Here is a 13,120-nt window from a genome sequence, read left to right as displayed (position 1 = left end):
AGTGCCTCGAATTGCACGAGTCACATTAATCAATGGCTCCCCACATACTTCCCCACCAACCGAATGCCCACATTTCATCCGAATAATAATATCAATCAAACAACTATCGAATACAATGAATTTGGCCTCTTTCCTTATACTGTCACTCTGCATCCCAGCTGGTTCGGCCTGTAACGTTGAGGACATGTCACTCACATGAAAGGTAGAATCTCTGATATCGTCTTCCGCTATGTTCAGTGATATTGATGGTGTTTCATTGTCGTCCACTTCATTCTCTTCCATTGCAACATCTGTTCCTTCTCCGGAGATGGGTGAATAAAACAATTTCTTCAACTTTCTCGCGGTCTTAGTTTTTGCGGGTGTGGATTCTGTGAATTGATCTCCGACTGCATCCGAACTACCAGGAGGACATTCACTATCAATGGCTGGTGGTGGTATAGCTCCGTTGTCAATCACTTCATATTCTTCCCATTGGCACGATGCATCTCCAGTCTCAAGTCCCTGCCAAAAGGTTTGACAAGCAACATCTCTCGTTCGCTTCACTGTCTGTGTAGATCTAGTTCGTACACCCACTCGCAACTAGAGGACAGATTGGAAAAGGGATGTTCAGTTTAAACACAACTTACAGTATTGAACTATTAACAGTGAAAAACAACATAATATAGTGACCAGGACACTAACCTTCTTTTGCTTTCTTTTCTTTGAAACTTTCTTGCCTCGAACTTCAACATCAGGACGCTGTTGCTCCGACTCGTGTGTGCATGTCTCCACTTCCTCTTGCGCTGCAACGACTATGTTTTCCTGATAAGCACATCCATCACGCACTGACGCTCCATCGACTCCCTGAAACATAGAACTTTCATTAGTATGTATAATAATATCGAAAACACAAAATGTACTTGGGGACCAATACCCACGTACATCTCAATAGCAAAACACGAATGAACGCTTTGTGTAGAACATTCAAACGACAATTATTCACGCATTGTTGATCTAGTTAGATGGAACTGTCAAGATCCATACCTCGGGCTCCTCATAGACTTCCATTGATGATATTATTGAAGATGATGCTTCTGTGACTCCCTGAAACACAGTAATTGCATTAGTATGGTTTTCTATTTTGATAAAAAGAACAGAAACTTTGTGCAGGCGTGAACGGCTCATCTAAATAGACCTGCACAAATGATCAGTTGTCTAAAATAAATAATGGATATGTCAATATGATTCGATTTGCTCGATCGTTGGAAGTGTCACCACCCAGAGATCTGCATCAACTACTAGGGGTGATGTTCTTGTAGAAGAAGCTCCGTCATCTCCCTGAAACATAGTACTTGCGTTAATAAAGAAGGAAGTATAGCGGATGTAATCACGTCATATGATTTCGCTTGATTGAACTGTCAGTATCCATACCTCGAAATGCATAAGAACATCAAGGGACGATGTAACTGCGGTGCACACTTCTGCAAGCTGTTGCGCCGACCCGTAACTGCACGCTCCCCCTTCTTCTTGGACTAATGCTCCATCGACTCCCTGAAACATAGGACTTTCATTAGTAATGAACACAATATTGAAAAAAGAAGACACATAGGAGGGCGACGACAGAAGGACATATCAATGGCTAAAAACGAAAGAAACATTGTGTGTAACAATCACGCTACAAGAATGCAAGATCTGATGATCTCCATCGATGGAACTGTCCTGAAACGTACCTCGAGCATCTGAGTGACATCAACGGTAGTCGTCAATACGTTGGACTCCTCAGCATCTCCCTGAAAGACAGTACTTGAATTATTTTGGATAACAATAATTATAACTGAAAACGACTAGAGGACGAGTACAAGGGTGTACCATTAGGTAAAATAATTACACGATAAATTAAAACTATTGATTTACATGCCTAAAACAAGTCAGTGGCAGAATAGCCAAGTAAGATTACCTGATAGGCGCTTGAAGTGGCTGATGACTGCAATAACGACACGGATGGAGAATCTTCCGCCTTCATATTGAGTGGATACATAAATGGGGAAATTATTGTTAGCTAATGCTACACACTACCGCAAGGCCGAGAGATAAATACGTAAACTTGACTCACCAGTGGAGGGATGTGGACGAATAGAGTGGGAATAGCGGTTGAGAGCAATTTTCGCCTCGCTCGCGGTGTGTTCTTCTTTATTAGCAATGATGTGGAGTACATGTCAGAGGTAAAGTGCCTGCTGCAGATGCGGTATCGATCACCCCTCTTGTCCGCAAAGACTTCTAGGACTCTACTTTCAAGCTCAGACGGTGGATATCCGCAATATCGGACCCATTCTCTTATCTGATCTATTGTCTTAGGGAAAACATGCATTATAGTACCTTCAGATTTATTATGGGTCTTCGAAGGGCAACCGCCAATGGAACAGGCAGGCATTGTGGAAAGTTCTGAAAAGTAAAGATCAACAATTCTCTATGAATACCAATGTAAACTCAGAACATGTGACTAGTTCCTTGCATGTACTGTCTTGAACGAAAAGAAATTGGACGCAAAATGATTATGGTACATGGCCTTACCTTGACGAACAAACAGTTATATGCAGGGATCAGAGTAGTTTCTTGTCGTAGAACAGGGAGCAGTTCACAGGTTGCAAACTGAGGAGTTTCCTCGAAGTGGTCACGGAAGTTCACAGAGACGAAGAGCAGATAGCCAGCACCTTCACGGGTTGACTAGCAAAGCGCAAAGAAGTGCTCATTAGAAATATGAAGTGGGTTATAAAGAATTCGAAACAGGGGTGTGTTTGTGAATGAATGACGTGTATAAGTCGTGGCATTATGCGGTTTGCAGGGGGCCGTCCAGCGTGAGGGGGGATGCTTGGCAGGAGACACGGGGTCTGGAGGTAGACATGGGAACAACAACCCATGCTCTATAGACCACTTTGAAGTGTACATGGTCTTTGGCACCTCTTGGCCTTTATCGCTCCCTGACAGCTCCACTTGCCAGCGCAAGTACCCCGGTGCGAACTGCCTTTGATAGGGCGGGGGGGTGGATTGGGGCGGTGGTCGTGCAGACAAGACACAGGAAGACTCGTGAATGGAGACACACTTATGTGGATTGCAGGGGGGCGTCCAGCGTGAGGGGGATGCTTGGCAGGAGACACGGGGTCTGGAGGTAGACATGGAAACAACAACCCATGCTCTATAGACCACTTTGAAGTGTACATGGTCTTTGGCACCTCTTGGCCTTTATCGCTCCCTGACAGCTCCACTTGCCAGCGCAAGTACCCCGGTGCGAACTGCCTTTGATAGGGCGGGGGGTGGATTGGGGCGGTGGTCGTGCAGACAAGACACAGGAAGACTCGTGAATGGAGACACACTTATGTGGATTGCAGGGGGGCGTCCAGCGTGAGGGGGATGCTTGGCAGGAGACACGGGGTCTGGAGGTAGACATGGAAACAACAACCCATGCTCTATAGACCACTTTGAAGTGTACATGGTCTTTGGCACCTCTTGGCCTTTATCGCTCCCTGACAGCTCCACTTGCCAGCGCAAGTACCCCGGTGCGAACTGCCTTTGATAGGGCGGGGGGTGGATTGGGGCGGTGGTCGTGCAGACAAGACACAGGAAGACTCGTGAATGGAGACACACTTATGTGGATTGCAGGGGGGCGTCCAGCGTGAGGGGGATGCTTGGCAGGAGACACGGGGTCTGGAGGTAGACATGGGAACAACAACCCATGCTCTATAGACCACTTTGAAGTGTACATGGTCTTTGGCACCTCTTGGCCTTTATCGCTCCCTGACAGCTCCACTTGCCAGCGCAAGTACCCCGGTGCGAACTGCCTTTGATAGGGCGGGGGGGGGGGGTGGATTAGGGCAGTGGTCGTGCAGACAAGACTCGTTTGCCGCAGGGCCTCACCAAGGAGAGGCCATCTAACTGCATGTAAGAGGCTGCCTGCAGGATCTAGTACATGGAAGGCAGGGGGGTGAGTTTATAAATACCTCACCCTCCCAGGAGAATATATGGGTGCAGTTCACCCTGGAGACCCTGGATGCCTAGGCAGTTAGTCAGCAGCAGGCTGGCCTGTGGTGGCAAGGCGGCACGGGCCAGAGGTGGTCATCTCTGTACCCAGTGCCCAAAAGGATGATTTATTATGATCAACCATATTGATTATTTACCTATAACCATGTTTTGTATCAATAAAATCCAACGGCCTTCCTTTTATTGCCAACGCTTGAACAAAGTGGTGTGGTAAGTATTTTTGGGGGAGGAGGCAAGGCCGGGAGGCTTGATGCCAACCCGCAAAATAACATATGTATGTCTGCTGCATATGGGTTCAACGGTTATGTGGATTGAAGGTGGGCGGCCAGCGTGAGGGAGGATGCTGGCCAGAGACATGTGGTGTGACAAGACAAGGCACAGGAAGACTATTCAATGGAGACACACTAGATTCATTTAAAAAATCAAAACAACCATTGTTAAAATATATGTTGGGTTTTATTTTAGATCTTAATTTCAATTGAACATAAATAATAAACATTACACATTGTAAAGTTGCGGTTGCAGCACATCCAGGGAAAATCCGCGGTATTGTCCACTGTCGCTGGGGAAATGTTGTCTAATGGCAAGTACCGCACAGGCAGGTATTACTCTCCGAACGCGGTGTCCGAGCCTCCCGTGAAGCCACCAAGTGAAGCAACGATAGGCCACCAGCCTGTACCACCTGTGAAAATGAAAGATGCAAACTGTATTAAAATGACAAAACTTTCTTATCACTGTCGATTCAGGTAAAAAATGTCATTCTGCTTTGAAAAAAATTCTATCTAGAACATGCACAATATGGAACCAATTTACATGCATTCGAATGATATGTAGATGTTATTTTATATGTGGGAGACGACCATGACATAGTAGTGGCATCACTGACATCACAACCAGAGTATACTTACTCGTTACTCGGATTACGCGGACGAACAGTGCCGCGAAGTTCGTGCATAAGCACCATCATCATCCTCAACACGGTCCGTGAGAGGCAGGCTTCCCTGAACTCTGGCAGCTCGGTGATGCATTGCGGACTTGGCTCGCCTTCCGAAATGTAGGCCAAGCACCCGGAATTTTCACGGCAGCAGCAGTTCTCCTCCTCAGTTGGCATTAGCTCGCACCGATTGCACGTGCACCAGGTGGAGACGCCGTCCATGCGACATGGTCCAGGCTCTTCATCCGTTGACTGGTCCTCCCAACTGCCGTCCGAATCCCCATCGTTTTCACGTGCTTGCCTTTCCAGTAGTTCTTCCTCGGTGTACTCGGGCTCGTACATATACGGCATTATTGTAGCCATTGTGTGGTAAAGAAAGTAAAATAATTTACAGAGATGGTACAGGTGTTCACAAGGCCTAGAAGCGGCGAAGGTAGCTGACCAGAGCACAGAAACGAGTCACAGAATACTCAAAGTAACACAGAGAGAGTAATGGAATCGAAAATCTGCTGCTGTGTGTTGTGAAACGGTGTGTTTATACTTATTGAGGAAAGAGGCGTCCTGCCATTTCCATGGCGACACGTCATTAGCTGAGGCGCAGCGATTGTTGACACGAAACGTGCTTTGGCGTTGGGAAATGGGCGGTACGCGTCTGCTGATGTCAGGCTCAGGGGCGGGGGATTTGATTTAGTGCCGCAAAAGCAGGTGAGCCAGGGCGATGCGGCAAGTGAGAGGATTATCAGAAAATGGCGGCTGATTTGGAGTGCGTTAATGGACGAAAAGTCGGGTATGGTCCATAGGAAAGTTTTCTACGATCTTTAAGTAAGGCCTTTCAGAGTTCAGAAGATTTACCAAAGAAGTAAGAAAATCGTTTGCTGAGCCGGAGTGAACTAGAAGACATCAGGTGGGATCGTTCTTTTTAAAAGTTAAAAGATTTCACAGTGAACTTTCATCTTTCATAAGAAAACTTAGAGTTAACGAGTTTTAAAGTTTACTGAGTGAAAAGACGTTTTACAGTTCTATTACAATAAGGAAACACGTGTGAAGACTGTGCGCTCAAGTTTTAAAGTTGTTTACTGCATGAAAAGTGTTTCAAGACTGTTTAAACGCGTGCGCGAGTTCGCGTGACATCAGTAACGTTGTTGTGGGCACGCGCTGTTATTCTGAGCGATAGAGCGCGTGTCCAAATGAATAGCGCGAGTGGTTTTTGAGCGCGTGCAGATTTTTAATGTGAGAGACGTTGCGTAAGAAAGCGCGTGTTGGGTTGCGATAGAGCGTGAGTCCATTTTTTAACTAAGCGCAAGTTGTTTGGAACGCGTGTACAATTTTCAAGTGAGTGACGTTGCGTATAACCGCGTGTGTTCGGTAGCGATAGAGCGCGAGTCCATTTTACTTAGCGCGAGTTGTTTTTTAGCGCGCGTACTCTTGTTTTCACGCGTGCGTGTATTAGTTATTATGCGCGTGTGAATTTTATACGCGAGGACAATTTTTCACGTCTTGTGATTCCGCGCGTTTATCGCAAACGCGTGTCAAGAAGGAAACTGCGTTCGTATGTGTAAAAAGAAAAGATTCACACGCAGAAAGAGAGCAGCATTCAAGGAAGTTTATGAGTTTCTATTTAATGTAATTTTTATGCAAAAGGAATTCAATTCTTCAAAGAGAAACTGCATTTTCACAAAAGCATTTAAAACTCAAACTTCATAGAGTTAAAAGAACTTAAAAAGCAAAGAAGAATATCTAAATCTGTAAGGTGCTTGCAAGGGTCATTACTTTAGGATTCTAAAGAGACTTGAATGGCTTGAGACTATATGCACCAAGCATGATAATTGTTTACAAGATATTCCATACAGATAATTAACCTCTAAGTTTTATACAGAGGTTTAAGAGGTAATGAAGTTAGTTTATTTTTAAAATACCTTTAGAAAGGAAGTTTATATTAATATATAAGTAACCAATTGTATTTCTTTACTACAGATACCAGAGCCTACCAGACGGTTGCAGGGCTGCAGTGTCTCAGTTGTTGTTTTCTCCCTTTCCCTTTCTTGGGGTTCTCAGCTCAGCTTATACTTAAGGGTTGAGAGGTGAACTCCTGGTGAGGGTCTGTGGGGCCAGCATCAGCTCCTGTGGAATTCAGTCAAGCCGGACCCTGACACTAATGAAGGGAAAGCGCAAAAATAGCACCATCATAAACACACGTAGTGCGAAATCTCTCTGGCGGGCTCGACCTGGCAAACCATGATCTGAAACATGTGTCTAATACGACAGGAATCTGCAAAGGGGTGCAGGGCTCAAGCTGCTCATCACGAGACAGCCAACATAAGTAGAACTGGGTGATGTAATTACAGGGCGGTCAGCCAAACTAGCCGCCCTGCATGGCAGCGGGATGGGTGGCTTTGTACCAGTCTGCTGGTCACATGATCGGCAATGCCCATCGGCAGGCGGCTATGGGAAGGGAACACTGGACGGGATAGCGTCCCTCTGAGGTCCAATCGGACGGAAGTTCTTGAGCTGTGGGGAGGTGGCCAGTCTCCAAATTATCCACCACAGGGTTCACAAAGATCATCATCTAACAGATATCGTGTGAATGTCCCCATTCCCACCAACTGCAGGGTGTCTCATGTTGTGTTCTCAATGTTACTGACCAATGGCAGTGTATTAAAGTTCTGGCGGTCAGCACAAATGTTGCAAGTTGTTCCGGGGTGGGATGTGAATAAATGTGGTACCACATGGGGAGGCATTGTAACGGGAAACTGTTGAACTGTCTGCTTCAATGACACTTCACTAATCAACGGTAACTTCAAAGCAGTGATGTCCACTAACCAATAAAATCCATGGGAAACATAGACCAAGTGAATTCTCCAATTTGCAAGCGTTTCGAGGGATTTCCGACCATTGTATTTCTTGGTATAAAACTACTGTTCGTGTTCCATTCAGGTGTCCGCCTTTTAATCAGAGCCTTCCCACTGTTCTGTTTGATTTGTGCTCACCCAGCTGTAATAAACAGTGTTGCTTCTTGCCCGGTGTTTGCTCTACGAGTACCTGGTTTTTATTATGCTCCAATTGGTGGACTCCTGACTACCTTTTTGGAGGCTTCAGCGATATCTCTCAGTCCTCCCAGACCGTTGAGGGTATCCAGGCCGCCCTCACTGGAGGCACAGGTCTGGTGACTGTGAGCCTGTTCACAGCACATCACCAAGGAGGCCCAGGAGACACTGAGTTTGCAAAGGTCTGCCAGGTCCGGAGCATCGTCCAACCCTCAGTGGAAGGGTGAGTCTGTGGTGGAGGTTCAGTACCGAGGGCACTTGAGAGTATCCAGGACATGAGTATAACCGTGTAAGAAGACGCTGCACAATAGTGCATGCCTACGGAGGGGGAGGGATAAATTATTTTGATGGTGCATAGGGCCCATCCTCGGAGGAGGGAGGATGAGCTGCCGTAGTGGTGTAAATATTAGAGCATACAACCAGATAGGGTGTGGGCACTGGTATGGACACGCCTGCGATAGAACAGGAGGGATGCGTAGTGTGTTGCGAACTCCATTAGGGCAGGAGTGGTGCGTAGTGCAGGTCGATTGTATAGTTGCGTTTTTGGGCTGTTGTTTTTTTTTGCTGTAGAAAGGGACATGCGTGTGATAGTGAGTCATTCAGTAGTGAGGGCCCGTGGTGGCCGAGTGGGCACCAAGAGGTATCTTGTGTAAAATAGCAGGCTTTTGGATTGTAAGAGCGGAGTGTGCTGATGATGCATGGTTAGACACTGCACATTCTTGCGCTAACATAGGGAACGGTGAGCCTGTGGAGAGGGCTGATAAGTACTAACACTGAGTAAGTGGTCGGGCCTGTGGAGAAGACCATTGCGAATGAGTGGAGTGTCTGGTAGGGCCTGTGGAGAGGGCCGGAGTGAACCTTGAGAGGAGAGGTTGGGAACACAAAAGGGGAAGAGTTGGGAGAACTGTAGGAGTGGAATGACTGCTAACAGCTCAAAATTACTCGGGCAGTGTTGTAGATCAGCCAGATTCAGAAAAACTAAATTGGCTTCATATCTAAAAATTAAAACCAGTACATTGAAAATAAACTGCAATAAAATGCTGCTCCTCTGGCAACCTGGCACCCCTAGGCCTGGGCCTATTTGGCCTTGTTGTACATACGTCTCTGAAGGAAGGTTTTTTCAATAGTGGCGTGATCAAGACCTTCTTGAGTGAATTTAAGACTATGCCTTGAGAAAAGGATAGATTGATAACATGTTAGACCATTGGAGCTAACTCAGGTGATAAATTGCCCGCTTAAGTGGCTGGTAGGGTATCTGACTTAAGTTGTATAGGTTTTAAATCCAGCAATAGGGCAAGGACAGCCTCAACCGAGGTTGCCTTAATTGAAAAGGGAATGTCTATTCCTGACTTGTGAACCCAAGTTGTGACATTATCAGCAAAACTATTAAATGGCTAACTAAGCCCATCCCTTTTCTCTGCACGGGCCCGTCGTGGAAGAATTATGGCGGCGAGGTGTTCAATATTCGTGTTAGGGAGCTTGGTCTGGGAATCCCCTCGGATAAAGCAGTTGGTTTTGCCCCAAAGCACTGTTAATTTCCTGGTGGTCAGGGGAATTAACCACTGACTGTGGTGCTTCACTGCTAGCGCTGGAAAGATGTTGTGCAGCTTTGCTCACCACCGCTTAGTTGCTGGTCTGATGGTTCTTTCACTTCCCGCTGTATCTTTATTTTCAGTGGCAGAATGCCTCTAGCGCCAGCTGCTGGAGGGTTGATTTCTTTGGGTCCAGATCTCTGAATTCAAATTGTGGCCCACTTGTGGTGCTGGAGGGCTTCTCTTCCTTTTGGTGCTGCTCATCTCCGGTATCTAAAACAGAGTCCAGTGAGCATTTTGTACAGATGGTATTATATGAGACAAATGGGTAATGCATAACCGCATTCATGCACAAGGGGGAGATAGAAACTGGGATCCTCTTAGCTGCCACCATTCTCCTTGGGGGAAGGACTGGCTCTGGATTTCTCCCTGGTAGGCCTCACCCCCCGCGTGAGAAAGGTGCCCGTCCCCTCTTGACCAGGCCAGGTTATTGGCCTTGCCGTTCTCTTGAACTGGATTGACCCCAGGCGGCCCATAACACGGGGGGTCTCCAAACACCCCTTTAAGATGAGCGGCAAAACCCTCGAGATAGATGGGGATCCAGATTCGTACTCTTGCATCAAATAATAATGGTAACTCAATAGTTTGGCAAAGGGAGTCATTTAATGACAAGTACAGAAAACAGGGAGTTCAAAGAACATCAGCAACCGCTAGATCTTCCTTCTCGCTTAAACTTCGCTTAATTTCAGAAAAACTACAACATTTATACCAAAAACTTGTTATTATTGACATGTAATCTCATAAACCTAACATTCAACTTGATTGGTTATCTGTATATTGTAAGGGAGAGAGGGGATTGGATACTACTGTCAGGTGGGGTAACTAAGCCCCTCCTTCGAACTGGCTACTGTAAACGTCACAAAAAGTACGACATCCCATTGGCTCCACTCTCTATAGGACCCTAGATTACATGGTCCACTATGATTGGGTTGGCATTGATCCCACACATTCTTTTCCACTTGTGCTTAGCAGCATGCAGAATAATTAGCCAGGTGCAGGGAGTAAGCCTACACCCCAGCTTCCCCTCAATTTATGGTACAACCATTCATCACCTCAGTGGCCGTGTGTCAATTACTGCTTTGTAGTTTGGCCTTGAGGCTGCCTCTTGGTCTGAGAAAGTTTAAGGAGTGTTGGAACGACAAGGCTCCATGCGTAGGTGTGAAAGTCTCATCCCTTTCTGCCGCCTTGCCACGTGACTAGGACACCGGCCTCTTCTTCATGCAGTTTTGTGTATTTGATTTAGTCTTGTCAGTCATATACCATCTGCGGCTTATCTCGACCTTGCTGATCAGGAGACTCTGTTATTCTTCTCTTTAACTGTGGACATTGCTAGCCTGTTCCAGCCTGATATGATGTTTGGCCTCTTTGCAGGGTTATCTTCAGCAGGGTTTCTCTTAGTCTTTCCTTCTTGATTTGTGGCTGCAGCCCTCTCCTCTTGAGGCCTTTAGAAACCTCTATTCAATTCTGCTCTTGTGAGCGGTGGATTTTCGCTCATCCAATGGTGCTGTTGAGGTAGATATGCATAGTTGGCGCTTACTGCAATCAATCTATTTTACTATTTAAGCATAAGCAAGCTGAACGATTTCTTTGCTTCTTGCGGTTTCTTGCGTATGTACACGTTGAAACTGGCTTAATGTCTTCATCGTGCTTATGGTATAGGTTTCTTTATCAGCATTCTTGGGTCATCCTATACCCTCTCTGTGTGTCAGTCCGATCTCTCGTGATGTCACCAATCATCTTCTTTTATTGTCTTCTTGGCTTCTTAAGGTATTCCGTTCTGACAAACGTCCCTTCGTTGTGTCTGTAGGTATGGATTTCTCAGTGGGTACCTTGCTGTCCAGGTTTGCTTAGGTGCTGGAACTTCAATAGGTGCTGTTCTTCCTTTAGGCACTGGGCAGAGCCCAACTGCGGCCCTTTGCTGGTTTATCTGTTCTTCATACGTCACATATTTTGGCGCGAAAGTTCCTGCCACTTCCAAGGGGGTGGCTGGGGTGCGGCTGATACTTGGCACGTCCTCTTCACTCCCTCCTCTGGGCGATTCATCGACCACTCTTCTTTCTCTGTCTTTCCTCTTCTGTCATCCTCTGGATCTCAACATCTAGATCTGCAGAAATGTTCCTTCGGAGTCCATATCTTTATCACTCCCTTTAAACATCCTGCTGTTCTTACGTGCTCGTCCTTATTCCATGTCATAAATTGACATTCTCCACTTGGATTGCAATAGATACATTTTCCCACATATTTTCTAGGTTTCTTCGGATGCCGAAACTTTGTCCTTTCTGGTGCATAAATGCTGGCCTTCACGAGGTCTCTTATTTCTTCGTCAGTCAGGTCCTTAGGTTTCCATCCTGACACGTCGACCATGATTTTCACTCCTATGACCTTTCTGAGAGATTGTTACTTTGATAACACAGAATCTAAGCAATATCATCACCAACAAGGCTCCTAGGATCTTGAATGCTTCCTTAATGGACATCCATTGCGGAACCCATAAAAACAGTGTTCCAAACCAACTGTCATCAACTTCATCAATCATCTGATTCTGTAGTTTTGTCAGCATACCTATGGCCTCTGTTAAGGTTCCATTTTCGTCATCGTGAGATAGTATGAATGTACAACATGTTTCTCTGATTTTTGCACAAACACCTCCATCCATAGCTGTGATCATATCTAGGACATATCTGTTCTGGAGAGTCCTTAGTCGAATCGCTCTCAATTCTTCTTTGATTGCATTGAATCCCTTTATTGTGGTGTTAATGGTCTGCAGTAAGTCCCATCTGGTTATCTGCAACCATTTAGTATTTGCTCCAATCTGAACTCTTGGCATCAAGATTGTCGTGAACACTGATGAGGTCAAGCTGAACAGCCTGTGTTCGTATGGGATTGCATGAAAGGCTTCTTCTGATTTGGCAAAGAAGTAGTTCTCTCTCTTCATTCATCTCATCCGTTCCACAGATCTCTTTTTCCTCATATCAGCATCTGCTTTCGGAAACTGTCGATATTCATGTCACCCTTTGGGATCACCAACTCTGGAACATGGACATTTACCAATGTGCAGATTCCTCCCCAATCTTTAGGCCGTCTGATGTAGGCTTTTGATCCACAAGCCCAATAATGATCCATAATCACTGCAGTACCATGTGCCATTCCTGTGGTATCGAAGATCCGTCCACAGTTCTGATTTTCTCCCATTTTTCTTGTACCATTGTTTCTGAAGCACAGGTTGGCATTCTCCAATGTCACTATCAGTAGGGGTCCTCCTCTGTCTTCGACCCATGTTAGCAGTTTTGCAAGTCTCTGCAATAATTGTTTGCATACCCTCTGTGCATTTTCAACGGTTTCCTTATAGTGTCCAATGATCATCCATGCTCTGCAAATCACTACTCCCTTCTCCCATCTGTCTGGTGAAAGCACTATTCCCCAGATTTTCATCTGACCTCTGTTTTTCCATCTTCGCGCTTCTTCTGGAGATTTCCCTTCGACGTTCAGTTTTTAGTTTGTTTCTCTTCTGATTTCTGCCCCTTTAACTCCAGGCT

The 13,120-nt window shown here is 45.9% G+C and overlaps 1 protein-coding gene across 1 annotated transcript in view; it reads left to right on the top strand.

Moving 5' to 3' along the window:
- The window catches only part of KIF27 (kinesin family member 27), a 1,764,776-nt gene that overhangs the window by 168,106 nt on the left and 1,583,550 nt on the right, over positions 1 to 13,120 (top strand). The gene's annotated exons all lie outside the window — the stretch shown is intronic.

This window comes from Ambystoma mexicanum, chromosome 6p (assembly GCF_040938575.1).
Source record: "Ambystoma mexicanum isolate Mex_15411 chromosome 6p, UKY_AmexF1_1, whole genome shotgun sequence".
NCBI classification, from domain to species: domain Eukaryota; kingdom Metazoa; phylum Chordata; class Amphibia; order Caudata; family Ambystomatidae; genus Ambystoma; species Ambystoma mexicanum.
This window is presented reverse-complemented; position numbering and strand designations above follow the sequence as displayed.